The sequence below is a fragment of the Lytechinus variegatus genome, chromosome 14 (genome assembly GCF_018143015.1).
Source record: "Lytechinus variegatus isolate NC3 chromosome 14, Lvar_3.0, whole genome shotgun sequence".
Lineage (NCBI taxonomy): Eukaryota > Metazoa > Echinodermata > Echinoidea > Temnopleuroida > Toxopneustidae > Lytechinus > Lytechinus variegatus.
Window position 1 is genome coordinate 30,380,359 of NC_054753.1, and position 24,576 is coordinate 30,404,934.

Below are 24,576 nucleotides of genomic sequence, written 5' to 3' on the forward strand. Positions count from 1 at the left end.
ATGAGAATCTATGAAATCTACGCGCAAAACGATCGCTTCGGAATGTGGTTTTCGTGTCTGATCAATTAAATTACGTATTACGCTTATACCAGAAATTACATTTTTCATGCAATATCCTTTCAGAATTATTTATTTATGTACATTTACATACACAGACGACGAGAGAGAGTACAATCACTGCATAAGTTTCAAGTAATTCCTGTCAGAACACGGAGTGTATTAAGCAGAAGAAGCGTTACAACAGAAACAAAATAAATTCTAACGAATGTCTTTTCATATTCAAAATGTCATACTGTTCTAACGTTGCAGACATCGATAAGCACTTAAATCCCCATTTTATGCAAATCATTTATGACATCAGCATTCGAGATAGTCCCTGTAACTGGAGGAAAAAGAAATTTGACAAGCTTAATTGTAATATTTAGAACTTTTCTAAAAATCATTAAAGTTTATAACATTACTCGATTTATGTGTTTCCTTTGTATGTTTTGTATGACTGGGAAGCACTTTTGAATGACCCCTTCAAAATCTTTTTCTTTACATATTTTCTGGGGAAAATGTGACCATATCTAGATGAATATCAAATTCCAGAAAATACATGTATTCATTTGTAAATAATCCTGAACTTATTAACAAACTACCGCAGTTCATAATGTACATTATGTAACATTATTTAAAAGAAAAAAATTACAATATCGGATGTGGTTGACGGTACACCATGTGGAGTTTTCGAATAAGAGAAAGAAGTGTCTATTGATAGGGGAGGAAGTGGACAGTTGATAGTCGGGTAATGTTTTGTATAAATGAGCGTAGTCCTGAAAAAGACAGTAAACTAGAAAAGGTTGAAGAGGCTTGAGTAGTATAGATGAGCACTCCTGCTCTGCACTCCATTTGCCGACTCAAGCTAGCATCTTCTCGTTTATCCCAAATTCCAACTACTAAAGCTTCTTTAACTTGGACCTTTTCTGTTTTTCAGTTATTTTCATATTCCATATGTTGCTCGAGTAACTACGTTTACGCGCGATAGTGATATCGGGTCCGGTCTGAGCGTTTCTGGGCGACCGCGTTTCTGCCGACACAGCAAGCATGCATTGGTGAACCACTTTCAATTTGCCATTCGGTTTTAGTTTGAAATGCATTCATTAAAAGGTTAAACGTTATTACAATGTAATAAGATGGAAAGGGGGCTTATCAAAGGTAAGTTTCACAGATCGAGGGATATGTTCGTCAAAAGACGCGAGGCTTACTATGATATGTAATATGTCAGGGGCGATTTTTTTTCATTTTTGACAATGGAAATGACAATTTTTAGGGAGAAAAGTGCCTTCATCGTTTACTTTTGTCCTTAAATAAATCATCATTTTTTCTACTTTTAGGGGGGCACAGCTCGGGGGCAAAATCTAATTTTGCCTACCCCCCCCAAAAAAAAAAAAAAATATATATATATATAAATATATATACCCCCCCCCCGCTTCCGGCGCCCTTGACACTAATAATGAGGAAGATAATAACATGAAAGTTTTGCATGTTTTGTTAGGCTTTTGTAGAAAAATTATTTCCAGGAGATGTTTCGCTCATTAATATGTTTTTCACTAGTTGAATCTAAATAAATACTTTAATTTTAGATGTCATTTATGCAAATCCGATTTCGGAGAGCAAAGTTATAGCTGATCTAATATTATACCAGAGGTTTACTGTAACAAATACTGTATAATTAACAAATACTGGATAATTAGTGCACAAGTATAAAGATAGATAGGAAAATCTTGAGGCCGTGCCGATTGAATCCGTTGAAAAACAGCGACCACGGGGTACCTTGTACGTAAATCTTGTTGGTCTAGAAGCGGACAGTTCGGAGTCTGGAGCAGACGGCTGGTTGTCCGGAACAGACGGGTTGGTCTGAAGCGGATGGTTGCTGGTCTGAAGCAGACGGTCAGAGGTCGATCTGAAGCAGACAACGGTGGAAACTACAAGTAGAGTCTAACTGCAGAAGGACCCATACATGTGGTCGAAGAACCAGACGTAGTTTCCTGTACTGAACAGATGTCAGTAGTTGCAGTACTGTAACAGACGTGGTTGCAGTACGGAGCAGACGTACTGAACTGACGTGGTTACTGGTCGGAAGCATACAGAGGAAAGTCTGGAGGAGACGACGCGACGGAGGAAGATACATGTACAGCAGAGTTCATGGGTATGGTCTTGGGAGCTTGACTACAGAGATACCCATACCTATGGTCGAGAGATCTTAAAGGGATGGTCTGAGCTGAAAGTATTTAAAGCTTAATAAATAGAGTAGAGTTCACTGAGCAAAATGCCGAAAATTTTATCAAAATCGGATAACAAAGTTATTGAATTTTAAAGTTTAGCAATATTACGTGCAAAACATTCGTCATCAATCATTAGGTGGGCTGATGATGTCACATCCCCACTTCTTCTTTTGCATTTTATTATATGAAATTAAGTTTATTCAAATTTTTACCTCCAAGAACTAGAAAAATTGGGTTGACAATTGATTTAGTGCATTAGATACTTATTGCTCCTACTTATTTCATTTTATTGGAGATATATTATTCACACAAGTATGAAATAATGAAAAAATGATGATTTTATGTAATAACATAAGAAAACGGAGAGTGGAGATGTGACATCATCAGCCCACCTAGAATATCAAAGACGGCTGTTTTCAAAAAAATATTGCTAAACTTTAAAATTCAAAAACTGTACAATTTATTGTGCGATTTTGATGAAATTTTCGGCATTTTGCTCAGTGAATTCTACTCTATGTATCAATATTTTCAGCCCGAACCATCGCTTTAAACTACAGGAATCAGATGCACATGGTCGAGAAAACGTATATATGGTCGGGTGAGCTGTTGAAGCTGACAATAAAGAGTGTAACCGTCTGGAGGTTGCCTCGTCGTGGTACCAGTGTTGTAGTGCCTTGATGCTCGGCCTTGGCCTTAAGGCGCCTTAAGGCCTACTTTTTCAAAGCATTGGCCTTGAACATTTAAGCCCTGGCCTTGAGGATTTTGAGTCTTGAAGTTTCAAGACATTTTCAAGGCATTTTCAAGGCTTTTTTTCAGGCATTTTTGTGCTTTCATTTATTTTTATATAAAAGTAATTATAAATGTTACTACTTTATTAGTAATTGTTCTGTATCAATGGCACCACTTCCATGCAGTCAGCCATAGGCGGCGGAAGCGGGGGGGGACGGGGGGGGGGTCGTGTCCCCCCCCCCCTAAATTTGAGGAGGGGGGGACGGTCCCCCCCCTAAATTTGTTTATTTTCCTACGTCCCCCCTAAAATTTTTGGGTTGAGAACCTTTTTTTTTTTGCTTGTCAAAAAAATTTTGGTTGTCCCCTCCTAAAATTTTTGGCTTCCGCCGCCAATGCAGTCAGCAGTAGTAAGTTTTACAAGCAGGGCCATAATTTTTTATTATCGTAATCATCATATTCATGTATGTGACCAAGAAAACAGTATTATTGGTAACGTGTTGTAATCATGACTAATGATGATAATAATGATAGTAATAATCATTGTGATAAAGATTAGAGTGATTTGATGACAGGAATAATTCTGAAAGATCTGACAGCTAATTTTAGTCTTAAGGATATTCTGAAAAGATTGGGTAAACTTGAACACAATCCTCAATTTTGTCATATTCAAATGGGCTATGTCAATGGCATGATGACCCAAAAGCTTTGAGGGGCCAAGCATGGCATATATATAGAGCAAAATTTCTGCCAAAAAAGTTGAAAGCAATTGAATTGAGCGAGTGAGCAAAGTTTTTTCACCCCCTTACTATAAGAAAAGCTAATTTTGTGATAGATTGTGACAATATGTTAAGAAAATAATATCACACTCCTTTACCTTTCCTTTTTTCCTGTTCTAAGTTTATTCTTGGTGGTGGAAGTTATCTCTCTTTTTTCTGGGGGGAGGGGGTTCTGATATTTGTAAAGAGGTGAGAAAGTGGGAATATAACTTTATTTTGTTAGTATTCTTTATTGCGGTTTTTGAGCTAAAATAAGGGTAGGAGATACATGTACAAGAAATAAAAATTGAAATTTAAAGGGGGTTGTGAGCAGGAAAAAAACATGAAAATAGACATGAGTCCTAAAAGGGACTCATTTTCAGGTCAGCATTTGAAAATTTCAACTTGTGCTCTGTGGCCCTCCCCCCGAAAAAATGCCCCTTTTCTAAAATCGAAAGTGCTCTTTTTTCCAAATGAAATATGCCCTTTCAAAATGAAATATCGTTTTTTTTATAGTAAATTATAATACATTTTAGGTTCGAAAATCGCCAAATTTTGGATCGCGCTTGCATTTATTGTTTAGTACAATATTAATCCTGTTCATGGTTACAAAAATGTTTAGAATTTTTACGTTAGAATATCACAAATTTTTGGTTTGCGTTCTGCACTTGCATCAATTATTGTTAGGTACATACATGTAAGGTACTTAATCTGTTCCTGTTTACAAAAAAAAAATGTGTAGAATGTCAAATTTTCAGGTTGGAATATCACAAATTTTTGAGCTCGCGCTCTGTGCTTGCATTATTTGATTAGTCAGTTATGTATCATATTTATGAGTCACTAAACATGCTAAATGCAGTCTTTATCAGCTTACTTTGCAGACCTGTCAGTATATTAAAAATTTCAGCTCGCGCTTAATTCTTTAGTTAGATACACATCTTTTTTACGATTACAAAAACAGCCCGGAATATTTAAATTTTATGTCACAATTTCAAAAAGTTTTTGCTTATGATTCGCGCTGGCAACATCTCACAAGGATGCCCTTTTAATAGTGATTAGCACTGTAAATGACCAATCATCGAGTCTTTCAACTTCAGAATTGAATTTTTTAAAATCACTAACTCAAAATATCTATCTTATCAATGAGAAATTACTAAAAAAAAAAGGAGCTTTAGTCAACTTAATTTCTACAAAATACACAATTACTTCACGTAGTTGATAATCTCATTTGAAAAATATTTGTTTGCACCAAATGCCAATTTTGACATGTAAGCGCCCTTTTTTGGCTTTGACCCCCCCCCCAAAAAAAAAATAATAAAATAAAGAAAATAATAATAATGATACGTTCTGCCATTCCTGTCCTATGGAGTGGAGAAAGAAATACGTTGAGAATGGGCATGCCAGGATCAGATGACCGTGGTAATAATAATTATTGCGATGTAAATTGCATAAAAAAAATAATAAATTATGATAATTTAATAATAAAAATAATAATAATTATATGATTAAAGGTAACTATATTATTATCTCAATATAATGTCTAAATCTGCCATGAAATGATTTTTGTTTTTCGTGTTTAAAGGTCAAAATTTTTGCTCGCTCTCACCTATCATACTATCGAAAGTTTAAAATGCCTTCGCCTTGAGGTTTTTAGGCCTTGGCCTTGGATTTCCATGCCTTGGCCTTGGGTATTGAGGCCTTGGCCTTGGATATTAAAGCCTTGGCCTTGGAGGTATATGCCTTGACTACAACACTGGGTGGTACTGGCATAATCGAGATTTTTGCAAGTGTGAACTGCGGCAGTGTATCTCTGCCAAACGGATCCGCGACTAAAGTTTGAAAATCGCTGATTCCGTCACAATGTATATATATATATATATATATATATATATATACATGTATATATATATATATATTTGAGATCAGTAGTATGGAGAGGGCCGTAGCAAGGTCAATACCCGTCTTCATCAAGCTTTCGGGCACATGCCCTTCATCAGGATCTAAACCAATATATAAAATACAAAATATAGGCCTACTAATAACAATGGTAAATAATATGCAATGTAATATATTACGAAGATAAATAATTATAGTCCATAAAAATAATCAAGTATACATACAAGGTAAATGGTGAGTCATTATGCAACGAAGTATATAACATATAGTTACCGTAAGGTCCGTAAGTATAGCGTATTGTTGACAGTAAAGTTAAGTGTGAAGTGAGGTCAGGTGTGGAGGGTATATATGTGTGTGTGTGTGTGTGTGTGTGTGTGTGTGTGTGTGTGACCTGAAACTCTCAGGATGTTCAGTGATATTTGATTACTCAAGTTTCATGAATCAGATCCATAAACTTTCGAAGTTATGATGGTAATTCAACAGATACCCCCATTATGGCCAGAGTTCATTAACCTTTGACCTTGGCCATGTAACCTAAAGGGCGCACAGGATGTTCAGTGATACTTGATTACTCTTATGTCCAGGTTTAATGAACTAGACCAATAAAATTTCAAAGTTACGATGGTAATTCAACAAATATCCCTTATTTGGCCACAGTTCATTGTCCCTAAATGACCTTTGACTTTGATCATGTGACCTCAAACTTGCACAGGATGCCCGATGATACTTGGTTATCCTTATGTTTATTCATGATTAGGGTGTTTTTGCAATGTTAATGAGCTTGCTGCGGACCAAAACACTTCTTTTTATTCTGCCATTGCTGATCAAAATATTTCATGGTTTTGGTATCTATATAAAGCACAAAAATCACTCTTTCAGGCCATGTGTTTGGATTTTTAAAAATATGTTGCAATTAAGGTGAAACTTTTGATCTAAAACATGAAACAAAATAATAATTATTTTTCATGCAACAAAAGTTGTTGTTTTTACACTTAATTTCTGTTTGAGCCCAAATGATTTTTAGATTATGATAAAGCTAATTTCAATAACAAGAGATAGTCAGCAGCCAGCACTGCATAGGCCAAGTACATTTAGCAGCTCAAAAACAAAAAATACTGCGCTCTGATTGGTCATAGAGACCACACATCCACGCAAATTAAAATACCCCCACCCCCCCCGGCCTCAGCAAGGTCACACTCACCATGTGGCAATCTCTTCAAAGTACCGCGTCTGTTTTTTTTAAATATTATTCAGCCAATCAGAACTCTGGATTTTATGCTACTCAGAAATTTCAGAAATCTCGTCTTGCATCTTGATGGAGAAAGCTACTGGCCCATCTGAAAGGTGTCACATATCAAGAGTCACATTGTAAGATTTCGAGCTTTCTGATGATATAAATAATGTTTATGCCTACTACTCAAATTTTGCACAATTTGCAAGAGAAACAGAGGAAGAAAACTCTGTTTGAGGCATCTTTTTAGGCCTGAAATTCACTTATCATAATATTTCATTCAAACGAAATAAACAATACGTAAGAGTGACGTTTACTCTTTCCCATGGTACAAGAATAATACATTTTACTCAAAGAGGTAATGATCAAATTCTGTGAGAAAAAAGTCTCACAATTTACGAGATTTTGCACAGATATGAATTCAGCCACGAGAAGACTTGGATGAATTTAGCTCAAAGACTCAAGAATTCCCGAAGAGCAAACTTGCTAAAGAAAAGAACAACCCCCACGCTACCCTCCCTTGTAGGGAATTAACCAACAAGACCTTCTTCAGAAGACGATAACTCTATTCTGAAAAACAAGAGTGGTTTCCGCTGGAAATTCTTAAGAAGCGTTCAGATTTCAAAGAAGTGTCACACCTAATGGATTTGACACATTCAGGCAGAAGGCATGAAAATGTAAAGAAGGTTGTATCTCTAAAGGGTATAAAGGACTACTATTCATGGCTATTTACAGAACATGAGGTATATAGGTCACATTAAAGGGATAAAAAGGGTTATTGTAACCCAACCTTGCATTGCTCTAATTCTTAAATTCATGGAAGTGGGGGTATTTTACATTAACTTTAGAAGCACGTACACTACAAAATTGATTCTTCAGATATTTTAAGTATTCATTATTAATTTCAAATTAAGTTGCTGTTTTTTTTATTTTGATTATGCATACAAATACTTTTTGCTCTAAATCACTGACTCAGGTTTAAGGAATGCTTAATTCTTGCATGTGTAAATGTTCCAAGTGACATTCCGAACAGTTATACATCAAAATATCAAAATTACTTGCTTATCAATTTTTTTATTATTATTATCTAATGCGCTTTTCTCATGACGCCCAAAGCATATTATATAGACCATGCTTCTTTAAGCACTATACAGACTAGTTTCTGAAAAGATGTGTTTGGATTAGTTTTGTGCATTGGTGCTTCTTTCAGCAGAAACATTTTTCTGAATCATAATTATGTTGGCAATAGATATAATTGTTTAAAATAGATATTAAATAATTTGTTTTTAATCAAAATATGAATTTGGTAAAAAAAAATAATGTGCTTGAGAAATTTTGGGATTAACAAAATCTTTTAAAGGGCATTTGGCTTAATAATGGTATGGGCAGACTAACCCATTTTGGTCTCAAATGTTTCGCATGAAACATGTTCAAGAGTTGTGTTGCTGGCATATTGTGTGAAATGTTGGGGGCATTACCCCCCCCCCCCCCCCCTGGGACTATTAGGGTTTAATGAGAAAACTAGACTGTTTTGTTAGTTGTTGTATTTTTGTTAGATTGTTTTTTTTTATTCAGCTTCTTGCAGAATTTCAGAGGATTAGTGGGGAACAGGCGTGGTGAAGCCCCGACCCGTACAGTGTAATTGTATAATCGTTGATATTAGAATAATCATATTAAAGGCAAATGTCCTGATTTATTCATTTCATTCAACAAATACTGCTAATTATTTCTTGGAAAAAATAAACCCATCTACTATGGACCTCAGTTTATGACCAGTATCGACGCACAGAAACGCTGTTAGCGTGACATTGCGCTAACACTGCGCTAACAAAGGGCCCTGTACAGCCGGTAACGTCGTCGCAATGGCTAATAATAAAGTAATGCATTATTTACATCTGAGATTGTGCGTAGTGATCTAAATTTAACTTAAGATTTAGTTATGATTATTTGCACATCATACACGGGGGCCGTAGAAGCGGGTAGGGGCTTCAGCCCCCCGCCCCCACTTTTTTTCCAAAACCATGTACAAAAACGTTAAAATGACCACATGATGTAACAAAAAGAAAGACCGTTTTGTGTAGCCCCTCCCCCACTTTTGGCTCAGCAACCCCCCCCCCCCCCACCACCACATTGAAAAACGTTCCGCGGCCACTGCTGCAAGTTTAAAATCTTGTCTAGGAAAGGGTAAATGAATGTAATTCTTTATCAGATAAACCAAATGACAGCAAGCAGTGAGCATATATTTCCCAATTTAATGTAAAAAAGGCGGATAAGCTTAAAAAGATCAAAAAATTAGCCTATCATGATATTAAAATGGAGGTTCTGTAACAAAAAATGCAATCCCACTGTTCATCAGAAGTTTGTTTGAAAATGTTCTGCACAGACTTCACTCATCATGTTCATGATAGAGTATTTGTCAATGATGATTATCGTGCGATAAATTTCATCAGCTACTGTTCTTATTTCTAATGTAGGGTCTTTTCTTAAAAAAAAACTCTTCAAACACTTTGAAAAATGATACATCATGGAAGAAAAAAAATGATGAAAAGGGTAATATCTTAGCACTAATCAGCATACCCCGCTATGGGGTACTCCAGGCTGAAGAATATAAGACGGTTTGAACAGTAAAGTGAAACAAACAAAACACTGACAAATTGATAAAAATTTAAAATTAATACACAAAATTATGGCATCTTAAAATTTTCCATTATGCCTAATTATTTCGGCAAAAGGTTACATCTTCGGCTACATATTCGCCGAGTGGCATCTGTTTTGGTGAGGAACTTTCCAACTGGAAATCATCATTTACACACTTCAAAACAGTGTCAGATGAAGAAGTACGTAGGGTAATCATGCAGTCCTCTACATCAACTTGTGACCTTGACCCAATTCCGACATCATTTCTTAAGCAATTGCTACCTGAGCTTGTTCCTATAATGACAAAAATCATAAATGAATCATTTATATCTGGTTGCTTCCCTAGTAAATTTAAGTGTGCTAACATCATTCCCAAATTAAAAGGAAATTCTCTGAACAAGGAAGAGCTTAAAAACTATCGCCCTATTTCAAATCTAAGATTCTTTGCCAAGATCTTAGAAAAATTAGCTGCTTCTCAATTACAAGCTTATCTTAACGAATATAATTTACATGCCAAATTTCAATCAGGTTATCGCCAATACTATGGTGTAGAAACGGCTCTCCTTAGGGTAACAAACGATATTTTGATATCATTAGACAGAGGTGAAGAAGTTATTCTTATATTACTAGACTTTTCGTCAGCGTTTGACACCATTAAACACGACATTCTCCTGAAACGTTTAGAGTATAGATTTGGGATACGGGATCTGGCTTTACAATGGTTTCATTCATATCTTTTAGGTCGAAGCCATCGTGTCGTCATTGGAAGTGAGAAATCAACTTTCCACTCTTTAACTCAAGGTGTTCCTCAGGGATCTGTACTGGGGCCGATCTTATTTACACTGTACACTTCCCCACTTGAGTCAATCATTGATAAGTTCAATATACAAAAAATGTTTTATGCGGATGACACACAACTGTATGTTACCCTTAAAAAGTTTAAGGATTCTGACCCCACTGCTGAAATTACACAATGTATTCAAGAGATTAAAGAATGGTCACAGATCAATAGCCTCAAACTAAACGGTGAAAAAACAGAGTTTTTACACATTTCCTCACGTTTTCGAGAAACAGAATCAATCCAGATATTAAAACTTGGTGGAATGGACATACGCGCAAGTACTTCTTGTAGAAATCTAGGAGTTATATTTGATGATAAATTGACATTCGATGAATTTATATCCCAAAAATGTCGCTCTGCATCATATGCCTTATACAAAATTGGTAAACTTCGTGAATTCTTGGACAAACCCACCACTGAAAAATTGGTACATGTACATGCTTTTGTTTTATGTCACATTGATTTCTGCAATAGTCTCCTTTCAGGACTACCTACTAAACAAATTAAAAAACTGCTGCAAACCATTCAAAATTCAGCTGCGAGATTAGTTACACGAACACGCAAGTATGAAGCAATTACTTCAGTTCTCACTGAGAGAATTACATTGGCTCCCTGTACGTTCCCGGATTGTATTCAAGCTTCTAGTTTTTGCACACAACTGTTTTTATAAAATTGCCCCATCCTATTTACTCGATTTAGTATCATATTACCAGCCATCCCGAAATCTTAGATCAAGCTCAAAAGCATTATTTGTATTGTTCCCTCTGTCTTTACAAAGTCATATGGTGAGCGTGCTTTTACTCATGCCTCTGCTGTCCTCTGGAATGCTTTACCTAATTCAATGAGATATCAAAGTGATTTATGTACATTCAGGAGATCCCTCAAAACATATCTTTTCAATGCATAAAATACCAACTTTGAACTAATGATCCAATCTAAATATCTTGATTACTTTATTCTTACCTTTCACTATTTCTTCTTTAAGCGCATAGGGACATGCTATGCTATGTGTGATGCGCTATACAAGAATTGAGCATTATTATTATTATCATTATTCATGTCTTCAGGAATATGTAATGAGGGTATGTTGTATCATACAACATTAGGTTTATGTAAATTTTGTCCACCCAAAATATTGCTTCAAAATAATCATTTTATTAGTCGGGCATCATACACACATTTCAGACAATTACGAGTTCATTTCAATAAAATCAGAAAAAGGGGATAGAGCTAGAAGGATGTGGCATCATCGATCCATTTATTGCGTATTCATGGCCACATGCTGCTCAGTAATATTATTTACAAAATAAAGTGTTTAATCTTTAATATTAAAGAATTTTGTTATTTTTTATCATATTTTGATGACATTTTTACTCCGTTTATTCATATATTTGTGTGGCTCCAGAATACCACTTTAATTCGGTCAAAGTACATGTATATTTTAAATTACTATGTATAAGAATGGAGACAAAGTTCTAAAGGGAGGAATTATTCACCAACTTCGTCAGTATTGGTGCCCTTAGCACTGTTAATGATTTCTATTAAGATTAGCGCACTGTTGGCTTCTGCTGAGCCTTTTATTGATAGATTATTAGGAATTCGGCTAAGCTTCTGTGAGTTCATCGATACCGGTAGGCCTTCTTTTAGTGCTCTGTTTAGTAAAAACAATATATCAGTGGTTGCCCGAGAAAGGTGTTGGCCTACTGTTAGCGTTCTATAACCCCGACCTTTCGTTGAAGAATGCGAACGTTTATTTACGACGGTAGTTGATTTTGGAAGAGACTTTTGGTTCCTTCGTCATGGTCGTAAAACTCTGTCCTGCAATGCAAATTGTATGACATTAGAATTTTTTTCGTTTCGCATCTGCAACGGAAATATTCAATATGCATTTCGTGAATTAGGACGACTTTCCAGAACCACATTTGGTTCCTCCCAAAGCTCGAGAGGCCGCCCGGGGGGGCACTCACGTACGTGAATCCCTCCAACTCAGTGTAAAAAGTGGGCGGAGCTAAATCGGATTTTCGCGCCTAGCAACCCCGTTAGCAACGCATGTAAGCATCGTTCTGCTCACTCTCCATAATGTCTGCGATATTAAAATCCTAAAAAACCAATAGAATCGTTAAAATTTAGTAAGGCTATGAATGTTTATCATTTACATTGACTATCGGTGTACAAACTCATACCGAATTTACCAGCAAGTGACGGTTATATTACGAATTATCAGCAATTTTAATGAGTGATACAAAGTGCCAAAATTTATGAGAATATAGTGTAAATTTTGTACAGCATTTCAAAATCCTTAATTTAAATATTTTCATAATTTTTTATTGCTTTAAAAAACATCTTATCACATTTAGTATAATTTTCCCGAACTGATAACGTTGATAGATTACTGTTTCTCGGCTTTATGAGGAAATGGCAGGCCTTCAAAATCAGGTTAATTTTTGTTATATTTCTAAAAGAAAATTGTTAGATTCGAACTACTATACCAACTGTTTGCCAGAAGGAGGGTTATCATCTCATAATGTTGTGTAAATGATACATTACAATATATTTTAGGAGTGTAGTAATCCATGTTAGATAACATTTTTTAGGATGAGTTTCGTAATGAAGAGAAAAATCAAGTTCATTCTTAGCACGCGAGCCGCAGAACGATAATTTTTAGCGCGCGCAGACATGGCTGATCCCCTGGTGTGTCGCGCGGGATTATCTAGTCCCATACTGGTGTCGGGTGGTATATTCCACGTACCTTGTCCCCTTGCAGTGACCACTGTAGAGTTATATAGTGCTTCATTTTGATACTCAATCTGTGAAATACCGATATCGAAAAATGCTCGGAATATACCTGACACATATTAATGATTTCATTTTCGAGAATTATTATTTCTTTCCTGCATGAATTACAAAACGTCAATCTTATAGGTCAAGAATCATGATAGAAATTGTCAAGATTTGGAAAATATCATGTTAAGTTTGCCCAATGTCATCAGTATCTCACTGTATGTTAAACAGAAAATATAGAACAACTGTATTTTTTGTAAATTCCACGGCCGCCTCACGAACTTAAAGAGATGGTATATACAGAAGAAGAGGAAGGGCCGGGAGCCGGGTTCAGGTGTCTCAAGCGGATCGGGAGAAAGGGGGGGGGGGGAGGGTCCTTTTCCCACTCTCTTTCAAATAACCTTATTTTCTAATATTAATTCCTGTTGTTTATCGTGGAATTTTACCTTTTATCATAATTATAATTCTATACAATATGAGGATCCTACTATAAGTTTTCAAGCTGTCCTGTTCAAGATTACTGATTTTTTTTTCTGCAGGTCCCATTAGCCCCTTTTTCATCAATCATCTTCTCGGTGTCTCTGCTACCAAGATTGACTAGGGAGTGGAGGGAGGGGGGGGGGCGGGCATAAGTTATCATCACTCACTTTCGCCCCAGACAAGTGCCTGTTTGATATATTTTATTGCAAGAGCTTCTCTTTTCCTCCTATCTCCCTGTTCTCTCTTTTTTTGTTTTTGTGTTTGTGACATTTTATATCTCAAAGATCAGCTCTCCCAATCTAAATTTCAACCGTCTCATATTATTCCTTCCCTTCTGTTATGGTCAAGCTCTCCTCCAATAAAACTAACCTATTAATATTTGCCCCTCTTATTTCTACCGGCCTGCAATCTCATTTTGGTCCTTTTCAGTATCCCTCATCGACCCCTCCCCATTGCAACTCACCATGATTTTAAGTCATTATCACGAGAGCATGGATAGGAATATTGCAGATCTATAAAATTGCTATTACTTTGATTTTAAAATAATTTGAGTACCCCCCCCCCCCCGGCGGCCATGCACGTCGGTTTCATATATGTCGCATGATGGTATAGGTGGCCGTGGAATTTACAAAATATACACTTGTTCTATATTTTCTGTTTAACATATACCGTGAGATACTGATGACATTGGGCAAACTTAACAAGATATTTCCCAAACCTTGATAATGTTGTAATTTTATACAGTCAATGTTACACATTCTTGACACTAGGCAGTTTGACTTTTTTGTAATTCAGGAAAGAAATGATAATTACCGAAAATGAAATAATTTATGTGTCAGGTATATTCCAAGCATTTTTAGATATCGGTAAACTATTAATTTCACAGATTGAGTATCAAAATTAAACACTAAAACTGCACAGTGGTCATCGCAAGGGGAAAAGGTACGTGGAATATACAACCCGACGCGGTATCGGACTGGATAATCCGAACGGACAGTCAAGGCGATCAGCCCTGTCTGCACACGCTAAAATTTATTATTCTGCGGCTCGCGTGCTAAGAATGAACCTATTTTTTCTCTTCATTACGAAACTCATACTGAAAAATGTTATCCAACATGGATTGCTACACTCGTAAGTTTTATTGTTATGTATCATTTACACAACATTATGAGATGATAACCCTTCTTCGGGAGAACAATGGTATAGTAGCTCGAATCTAACGATTTTCTTTTAGAAATATAACAAAAATTAACCTGATTTCGAAAGCCCGACATTCCATTTTAAGCGATGGAGAAAATAGCCTACCAACGTTATCAGTTCGGGAAAATTATAGTTAAAGTAATAAGATGTTTTTTAAAACAATGAAAAATTGTGAAGATATTGAAAATAACGATTTTGAAATGCTATATGAAATTTACGCTATATTTTCATAAATTTTGGCATATTGTATCACTCATCAAAATTACTGGTAATTCGAAATCTTATCCACACTTGCTTGTAAATCTGATATAGGTTGATACACTGATAGTCAATGTAAATGATAAGTATTCATAGCCTTACTAAATTTTAACGATTCCATTAGTTTTTAGGATTTTAATATCGCATACATTTAGGAGAGTGAGCAAGACGGTGCTCACATGCGTCGCTAACAAGATTGCTTGGCGACCTACCGCGAGAGGGCTTTTATAATGGCGGGCTCCACTGAGTTGATACATAGCCTATAGGTGGTTCACGTACGTGCACTTCCTTTGACAAGTGGATACCATGCGCGAACCGCGCTTAAAAAAGGATAGAGGGGACAAGTACGTTAGGTATAGCCCTATGTAACGTTATAAGGGTGTCAAAAACGATGTTTAAAATTCTGAAAAAAAGGGATATATTTCAAATACTTGTAGAGTTTCACAAGCCGAATACTTGTTAAGAGATCCATTTTCATAAAAGCCTTGCTTTCATTGTTTAGGGTGCTTTTCGAAACCCCATGGTCGTGCTTGGCATCCACTCATCAATGGAAGTGCCCCCCCCCCCCGGGAATTTGAATATAATCCCCCATTTCTGGGGAAAGTAAAGCATAATGTCCATGACATTGTGTGTTAGAGGCATATCGTTTGTGTAGGAGTAGTAAACAAAGGGAAAAAAATGCAAATTCGGCTGGTGTTCAGCCTTTTGCACATGCTGTGTTCATATCAACGCATGCGAAATGGTTTCAGCTGGAGAGGTGATCTGATCCATGGAATCAATTGCCAGTGATCAGCCAATAATCCACATTAAATGCAATGTCGATTCAATGGACTGTAATGAACTATATCTAAGCCATAATTCAGTAAGTTTTTCCTCACTCAATGTGTACTTGATTTGTTTGAAAACCACTTTTTTATTCACGTCATAATCTATTGTGGCCCCTGCATTTCGAATATTTCCAGCCAGCTCATAGTAGAGGCTCGCCGCCCGCCGGCTCAAGGGGGCATTATGATGACCGGACGTACATGCATGAAAACGGGATTTATTCTCGCAGCAATGGTGCTGGTGTCGTGTGAAAGATTTTCGCACACGAAAAGCAGATCTAAGGGCCCGGGGGGGCCACTTCCATTCACGAGTGGATACCATGCGCGACCATGGGGTCTCGAAAAGCACCCTAAACACGTAATTTCCATATTCTGAAAATGCACCCCTTAACAAGTATTAGCGTGTGAAACCCTACCCTCAACTGCTTAACAAGTATTGGAAACAAAACGATACTCTTGGCAAATATTCCCTGAAATGAACCCCTAAACAAGTACAGGAATGTTTTATTGATACGGGTCCTTCGGTCGTCGGCTTAACCTTATTTGGTTTAGTGTCCGACCCCACCTTCTACACCTCGCGCAAATCGGACTCTAAACACGAAGTTTTGGGGCAAAAAGGACATCCTTTTTAAAACATTTTAATTTTGTTTTATCATCCCCGCAAATTCGACCCTAAACACGTAATTTTCCTAGCGAAATAGATACCCTTTTTTCATTATTTTCGTGTTTTTGACACCCTTATCACGTTACGTACGTAACGTGCCTTATCGTGAAAAGGACATCCCTTTTACGTGTTTTTTTGGTCGCGCATGGTATCCACTCGCCAATGTAAGTGGCCCCCCCGGTCTAAGGGCCTGTATGACAAAGTTTAGCAATGAATGTAGAACAGTTTTCTATGATTGATCCCATTGATTATAATGTACAGTTAATCATGAAAATTGAATGTACGATTAATTGCTAATGTTTGTGTTAGGGGACCCTAAAGTTACCGCCCATGAGGTTTGCGAAAGGTGTCTGTTAACGCCACTGCTTATCAACAATTTGGTATCCTATACACCCCGGCCCTTCTTCTAACCATCATCACATTTATCCCGATTTCACTCGCGATTTAATTAAATGTTTTTATTGTCAACTTAAATTGTTCCTATTGATAGAAGTATCATTGTGAATTGTAATTATCATTGTTCATCATGATTGAAATTAGACTTGCTAATTGGCATTGATTTTGTAATTTAAATCAATATTTTAAATTAGAATTATCATAAAAATTGAATGCGTATTTTATTGAAGTTTAAATTGTGTGCAATTTATATGCTGGCGTTTTTTTTTCTCATCACTGTGAGTTCAATGGCAATTCAGCATTCGAGCTGCAGTAATTGAAATAGTACATCTTGAATCTTGAATTCCTATCAAAATAATGGCCCCGCCCCTGAAAAAAAACAGCAAGAGAATGGAAAATGTGAGTCGTAGTTATAACGGGAAAAGGGGCTAGACAGTCAAGGGAGGAGAAGCTACACAAAATTTTCTTTCTTTTTGTTACACAAAAATCATCAGAGCCCACGCATGCGTCGTCGGCCGGTCGAAATTAGCTTCATAAAGCAATTCTTCCGACCAAATCCGCATATTCAAGGGTTGATTCCTCGAACGAAGAATCCTCGATTTTACTCTCCATCTCTTATCTCCAGATCATAATAATTTCATAGTTTTGGTTTTGCCAGCTCATCTTTGAATCGACAAGGTAGGTAAAAATACTCATTTATTTATAACAATTGAAGGGGGTATACATATACTCCAGGCTCAAAACAGTATGATTTGAACAGATAAAGCAGCTAACACAGTACTGAAAATTTCTTCATATCAGGCAAGGAATGACAAAGTTACGAGATTTTAAAGATTTCAATGTAACAGTTTTATGTCTTCAATGTATTCAATAAGCAAACGAATGATGTTATACCCCCACTTGTTCTTTTGAAGTTTATCATATGAAATATTTTTTGTTTCAAATTTGTACTTGATATACATTGATAAAACTTATTATTAAGGAGACATATCGTACATGCATGTATGAATTAATGAAATAATGATGATTTTAATGTTATAACATAAAAAAAGGGAAAGTGGGATGTGACATTATCAGCCTGCAACATAAATATTAATGACGGTGTGTATATCATTTATTGTTTTTACACAAAAAATGGTAAACTTTAGATTTCAATACCCTATTTTCATCGGATTTTTGATGAAATTCTAAGAATTTTGTTCGGTGAATTTTACTCCATTGATTTGAGAACTTACAATTTTCATTCCGGAGTACTCCTTTTGATACATCGGGACAACTTCTCCGCTATATAGTAATTGCACTGGTTGTCTGATTTTTGCTTTCCAGGACACACAATAAAAAAAGAGAGAAAAAATGCTGTTTTAATAGTATATGAAGCCATTTACTATATAAACTTTACAGTAGTTGTTAAACAGTTTAAAAATCAATGCTTGATTTATTGAAGATTGAAATAATATTTGAAATATAAACTTCGTCCTTTAATATTTTAAACACCTGTTTAAACAGTTAAACAACTACTGTTAATTTCATATAAACTCCTCAAACAGGTTTAGAAATCTGACTTTGATCGATAATCCCCCATCGGTTTTAGTAAATATCAATGTGTAATTAATATTAATGAATACATCATTTAATTTTCTTTAACATGATACCCTATATGAAATGAATATGGTTGACATGAAAGTGAAGTTCCTTGAAAGGTGGGGCAAGGTCAATTTTCAAAAGTTACAAAATGACACATAATGAAAGTCACTGTTCTTTTTTCCATGGTGATGGGTGATTTTCATGGGGGTTTTCATGCACCTTAACATCACCATTACCATGTAATCAAACACACATCTGCGCAAGCAAACGCATAACACTTAACCCTATCTAGGCCGGGGGGGCCTCGGAGGCCCCCCCCCCCTCAACGAATCGCGCAATATTTTTGCCGCGCAATATTTTTTGACCGCGCCACTCGCTGACTTTTTACTTTCAAGTCTTGCGCATCTTTTGAGACCAATTTTGCGTCACCCGGGTACGTGGTTACGAAATTACGCAACATTATGTAAGTGCGTGTCATACCAAAAATTGCTCAAAAACGTGATTTCGTGTACAAAGTCAATGCAAATTGTGTTTTCAACCAAAATTCATAAATGCATGATTATTTTTAGTTTTGCTGGTCTAAATGTATTTATTTTATGCTTTTTATGATCACAGAAGAGTCCCCAACAAATTTTTATTGAAAAAACTATGAAAAACAAAAGGTCAAAAAACTAAGAAATACATAAGAAATTGCAAAAAAACAATATAATACATAAGAAAATGATTTGATATCGCAATTTTATAATAGACACTTGCTAAGAACACCAGAAAGAGTTTCTATACCAAAAATTAGTACATTTGGAGCTTTATTTAGGGAGTAAGAGGAAAAAGAATGATTTTGCATACTAATTACACATAAATTAGCATAATCACTTAATAGCAATTCGCATGAAAAAAAATACTATATAATCTTGTAGATTATGTCCAAGGCAACCCGCGTGCCAATTTTCGGCGCGATCGCACGGTCGACGGTCGAGATCTTAAGGGGGGGCCTGGGAGGCCCCCCCCCCCCCCCCGGCCATATGAACTCCCAAAATACCCCGGCCTAGATAGGGTTAAACAAACATGCATGGGTATTTCAAACCAAGTTTTAATCCATGTTATCTCACAGAGCCATCACTATATAAACCACAGCTAAACATAAACAAGTGGAATGCCTCTGGCCGTCTCACCTGCATCACGCGGTTCAATATAGCAGCAGTGCTGACTTTGAATACTACTCTAACTCGCACAAGATGTTCAGTGATACATGGTTACTCTTATGTCCACTTTTTATGAACGAGACCAATAAACTTACAGAGATATGATGGTTATTCAACAAAAAACCCCAACATGGCCAAAGTTCATTGACCATACATGACCTTTGACCTTGATCATGTGACCTGAAACTCGCACAGGATGTTCAGTGATACTTGATTACTCTTATGTACAAGTTTCATGAATAAAATCCATTAACTTTCATAGTTTTGATGGTAATTCAACAGATAAACCCAATTCGGCCAAAGTTCATTGACCTTTGACCTTGGTCATGTGACCTGAAACGCGCACAGGATGTTCAGTGATATTTGATTACTCATATGTCCAAGTTTAATGAACTAGACTAATAAACTTTCAAAGTTATGATGGTAATTCAACAGATACCCCCGATTCGGCCAAAGTTCATTGACCCTAAATGACCTTTGACCTTAATCATGAGACCTGAAACTTGCACAAAATATTCAGTGATGCTTGATTACTATTATGTCCAAGTTTCATGAATCACATCCATAAACTTTCAAAGTTATGATGGGAATTCAACAGATATCCCCAATTCGGCCAAAGTTCATTGACCCTAAATGACCTTTGACCTTGGTCATGTGACGTGAAACTCATGCAGGATATTCAGTGATACTTGATTAACCTTATGTCCAAGTTTCATGAACTAGGTCCATATATTTTCCAAGTTATGATGACATTTCAAAAACTTAACCTCAGGTTAAGATTTCGATGTTGATTCCTCCAACATGGTCTAAGTTCATTGACCCTAAATGACCTTTGACCTTGGTCATGTGACATGAAACTTTAATAGGATGTTCAGTAATACTTGATTAACCTTATGGCCAAGTTTCATGAACTAGGTCCATATACTTTCTAAGTTATGATGTCATTTCAAAAACTTAACCTCAGGTTAAGATTTGATGTTGACGCCGCCGCCGCCGCCGCCGCCGTCGGAAAAGCGGCGCCTATAGTCTCACTCTGCTTCGCAGGTGAGACAAAAAATGAAGAAGCAGGTGTTTGATTTGAAAGGATTTTCATCTTTATTGACGCAGACCAAAGAATCACGTTCTGTATTGACTCTTCAGGACTATTTCTGCTCGTTTTGCAGCTTTTCAATTTAGACCTCCTCCTACACTTTGGAATACTGCTCTTTTCGTAATGGTATGCTCATAACAAGCATGGTATTATTTTAAAGATAATTAAATCATCTTTTGAATGATGTCAAATATGCATTGTGTAAAATTGGGAATTGGGAGAAATTAATGCCAAACTAAGATTTCCAAAATTGTTTTGACGGGTTTGGTTCACCGCGCTGTTTAAAATTGTAAATAGCTTCTTTTTATAATTTTGTTAGTGTGCACAGTGAATGCAGTTGCTCCACTCCCTTGGAAACACTTAAACAAGTAATGATTTGATTTATATAGCGTCTTTTCCCACAGAATACAAAGCGCACTGTAAATATCATAAGAGATATTAAGGTTTATAGCTTATAAGGTGTTGGATTTTTTAAGGGGGTCAAGAGAAGAGATGTTTGATTTAAAACTTTAAACTCAATAGGCGTACCATATTGGTTTTCGCACCTACAAATACCCACTTACCCAAGCTTCAGTTATAGTGGGAAGTAGAAAACGTGGACAGATGCCTTCCAAAAGGGACTCTGGGATTCGAATACATGTCTTTCTGATTACAAGACGAGAGTCAGTACCGGTACACCCGATGCTTCCACAAAGCATTTAGACAAGACATATCTAAAGGCTTATTGTATTCACTCGCGTCGCCGCCGGCGGGTTCACAATCACTCGGGTCGCGTTCGAAATCACTCGGGTTTGGTATTTTTGGCGATTCTTTTTTTTTATTTCGATGCGACATGCCTGCATGCAATGGCCCCAAGGCGGGACCCGGCCGCGATCGGACATGACGGGCATCGGTAGCATGGAGCAGCAAGCTAACGTGAGTCGAGTCGAGGTAGATCCAACGTACGTTAGACAGTGCGTATCAAACAAAAAGTTTCCACTTAGAAAAAATCCTGTAAAATTATGCATTTGTGATATCCTGAGGATTTTTCCACATTTTTACATTGGTACAGGTCCATTTAAGGAAATGACGATATAAATGTCGAAAATTATTTCCGCTTGAGTGAGCACCACTTACTTTTGAAAAGTAAGTGAAAAATCATTTGCGCAGAATTTTGAAATAGTTTTGCAGACAAAAGTAGACCGTAATCATGAGGAACCTGTGGATTTTAGCTAGTAAAATTGATTTGAAGATATCTTTTACCTTTTTAATTTGTTTCCTTGCCCAAAACACTTCGAAGAGTTCGTTGCGCCCCATCCCCTCCCCATTACGTAGTGTATTAATTCGAATTACTACACGACCTTAATTATTTGATGTAGCGACACTAATTCATTTAACGTCATGACATTAAATCGTTGGGCAGTAATTCGGAATTGCGTCGTGTAGTAATTCGAATTACTACACTACGTAATTATTTACGTCGTGTAGCAATTCGAAATGCTACACTACGTAATTATTTACGTCGTGTAGTAAATTGAATTACGACACGACGTATATCCGTGTTTTTGACGGTCTCCTGCTTCCATACATATCCCCACACACCGGGGCCATCGTGACATTTGCCTCACACTGAGCTGTGATTTACCTGAAATGGCTTGGGCTTTATGTTTATTTTGTTAATCATTGTCAAGCTTGGGAAAAGTGTGAAGAAACAAGTATCACATTAAAATTAAATGTAAACCAACTTTTAATGATAAAAACATAGTGAAAAAAATGCTGGATATGTCTGCTACAAACTTTTGTTCAGATTCAGTAATGTCCTCAGATCCAGCTGACACCAAAAGGGGTAAGGGCTGTCGTTACTAAGAGTTGAAATTTCAATTTGGGTGGCAAAATTGTTACAAAATGCCTGTTACAAAATCCGTTTTATGCCAATTGACTAGAAGTGCAAGGGAAATGTATGAGAAATGTTTCGCAGGGTAAGTTTGATTTCGCCTTTCCCCCTTGACATAGCGTGAAATTGAGCATGTCAGAATGTTTACTTTCATTGGATAGATGAGACCAAAAACACAAAATATATGTGAAAAAATTACCCACATGTTGTATATAATGTTTAAATTCCCAGGGCTTTTTCAAAGTGTGTACTTTTTTTTTGATACGCACTGAATAGTGCCAGTCAGTCCGCAGCCCGTCCGAAAGTTTTTTATTCAGCGGTATGTATAGCCATCCGTGGTATAATGCATATACGTAATGAGCTGTGAAGACGATCTTTCCGATCGGCGTTTTAAAATGTTGCTCTTAGAATTGTCAATTTCTCATGAAATTGGTCTTATTTTATAGATAAAGAGCCTATTGTGTTTTAAGTAACTGAAGACCTCAACAATTCCCCACCTAAAATTCTTTCTCTCTCTCTTGTCTCTCCTATCTACCGTCAGAAATTAAAACAGTCCCGTAACTAAACTAACTTCTCATCAGCATCAGTCAAATTGTGAATGGGCTTTTCAAACTATTACTAAAAATGATCTAAAACTGAACTTAAATCGACTTTGAAATTGATTAAAAAATCGTTTTTAAAAATCAATTTTAAAATCGTAATTTTACCTGTCCTAATTATTCCATCAACCCCTCTTTTCCCTCCTCTTCAAAACCACTCTGCCATTTTCAGACAGTTGGCTAGCCACGATATCGCCTTGTCAATTATTTAGTCCTTCTTTTTAGGCCTCCGTCTATTAGATTTGATTTTTTTTAATACAGGGAGAGTCTAAAGGAGGAGTAAATATTATGGATTGATAAGGCGATATCGTGGCTAATCAACTGTCTTAAATATGTATTTTAAAATGATAACTGTCTAAAAGTGGCAGAGTGGTTTTGAAGTAAGGGAAAAGAGGGGTTGATGGAATAATTAGAACATGTACAATACGATTTAAAAATTGATTTAAAATCGACTTTTAAAATCAATTTTGAATTCGATCTAAGATCAATTTGAGACCAGTTTTAATATTAGTTTTTAAAGCCAATTCACATATTTACTGATGCTGACGAGATGTAAGTTTGGTTGTCTGAGCATTATTTGTCCTGCGTCTAAATCCCCGTTCACTGCGTTCAGCTCAACCATGTCAACGTATGCGTTCCGCACGAGAGAGCAAAGAGGATTAATCAAGCACATCACCTAAATAAATGCAATGTCTCGAAAATATAGGTAGGGAATTTTTTAGGTCTCCGGTTACTTTAAACACGACATGGCCCTTTTTTTCTATAAGATAAGACCAATTTTATGAGAAATGGACCCGGGGGGGGGGGCCACTTCCATTCACGAGTGGATACCATGCGCGACCATGGGGTCTCGAAAAGCACCCTAAACACGTAATTTCCTAACAATATTGGCGTGTGAAAACCTACCCTTAACAAGTATTGGAAGCAAAACGATACTCTTGGCAAATATTCGCTGAAATGAACCCCTAAACAAGTACAGGAATGTTTTATTGTTACGGGACCTTCGGTCGTCGACTTAACCTTATTTGGGTTAGTACGACCCCACCTTCTACACCTCGCGCAAATCGGACCCTAAACACGTAGTGTTGGGGCAAAAAGGACATCCTTTATAAAACATTTTGATTTTGTTTTATCATCCCCGCAAATTCGACCCTAAACACGTAATTTTCCTAGCGGAATGGATACCCTTTTTTCATTATTTTTGTGTTTTTGACAACCTTATCACGTTAAGTACGTAACGTGCCCTATCGTGAAAAAGACGTATCCTTT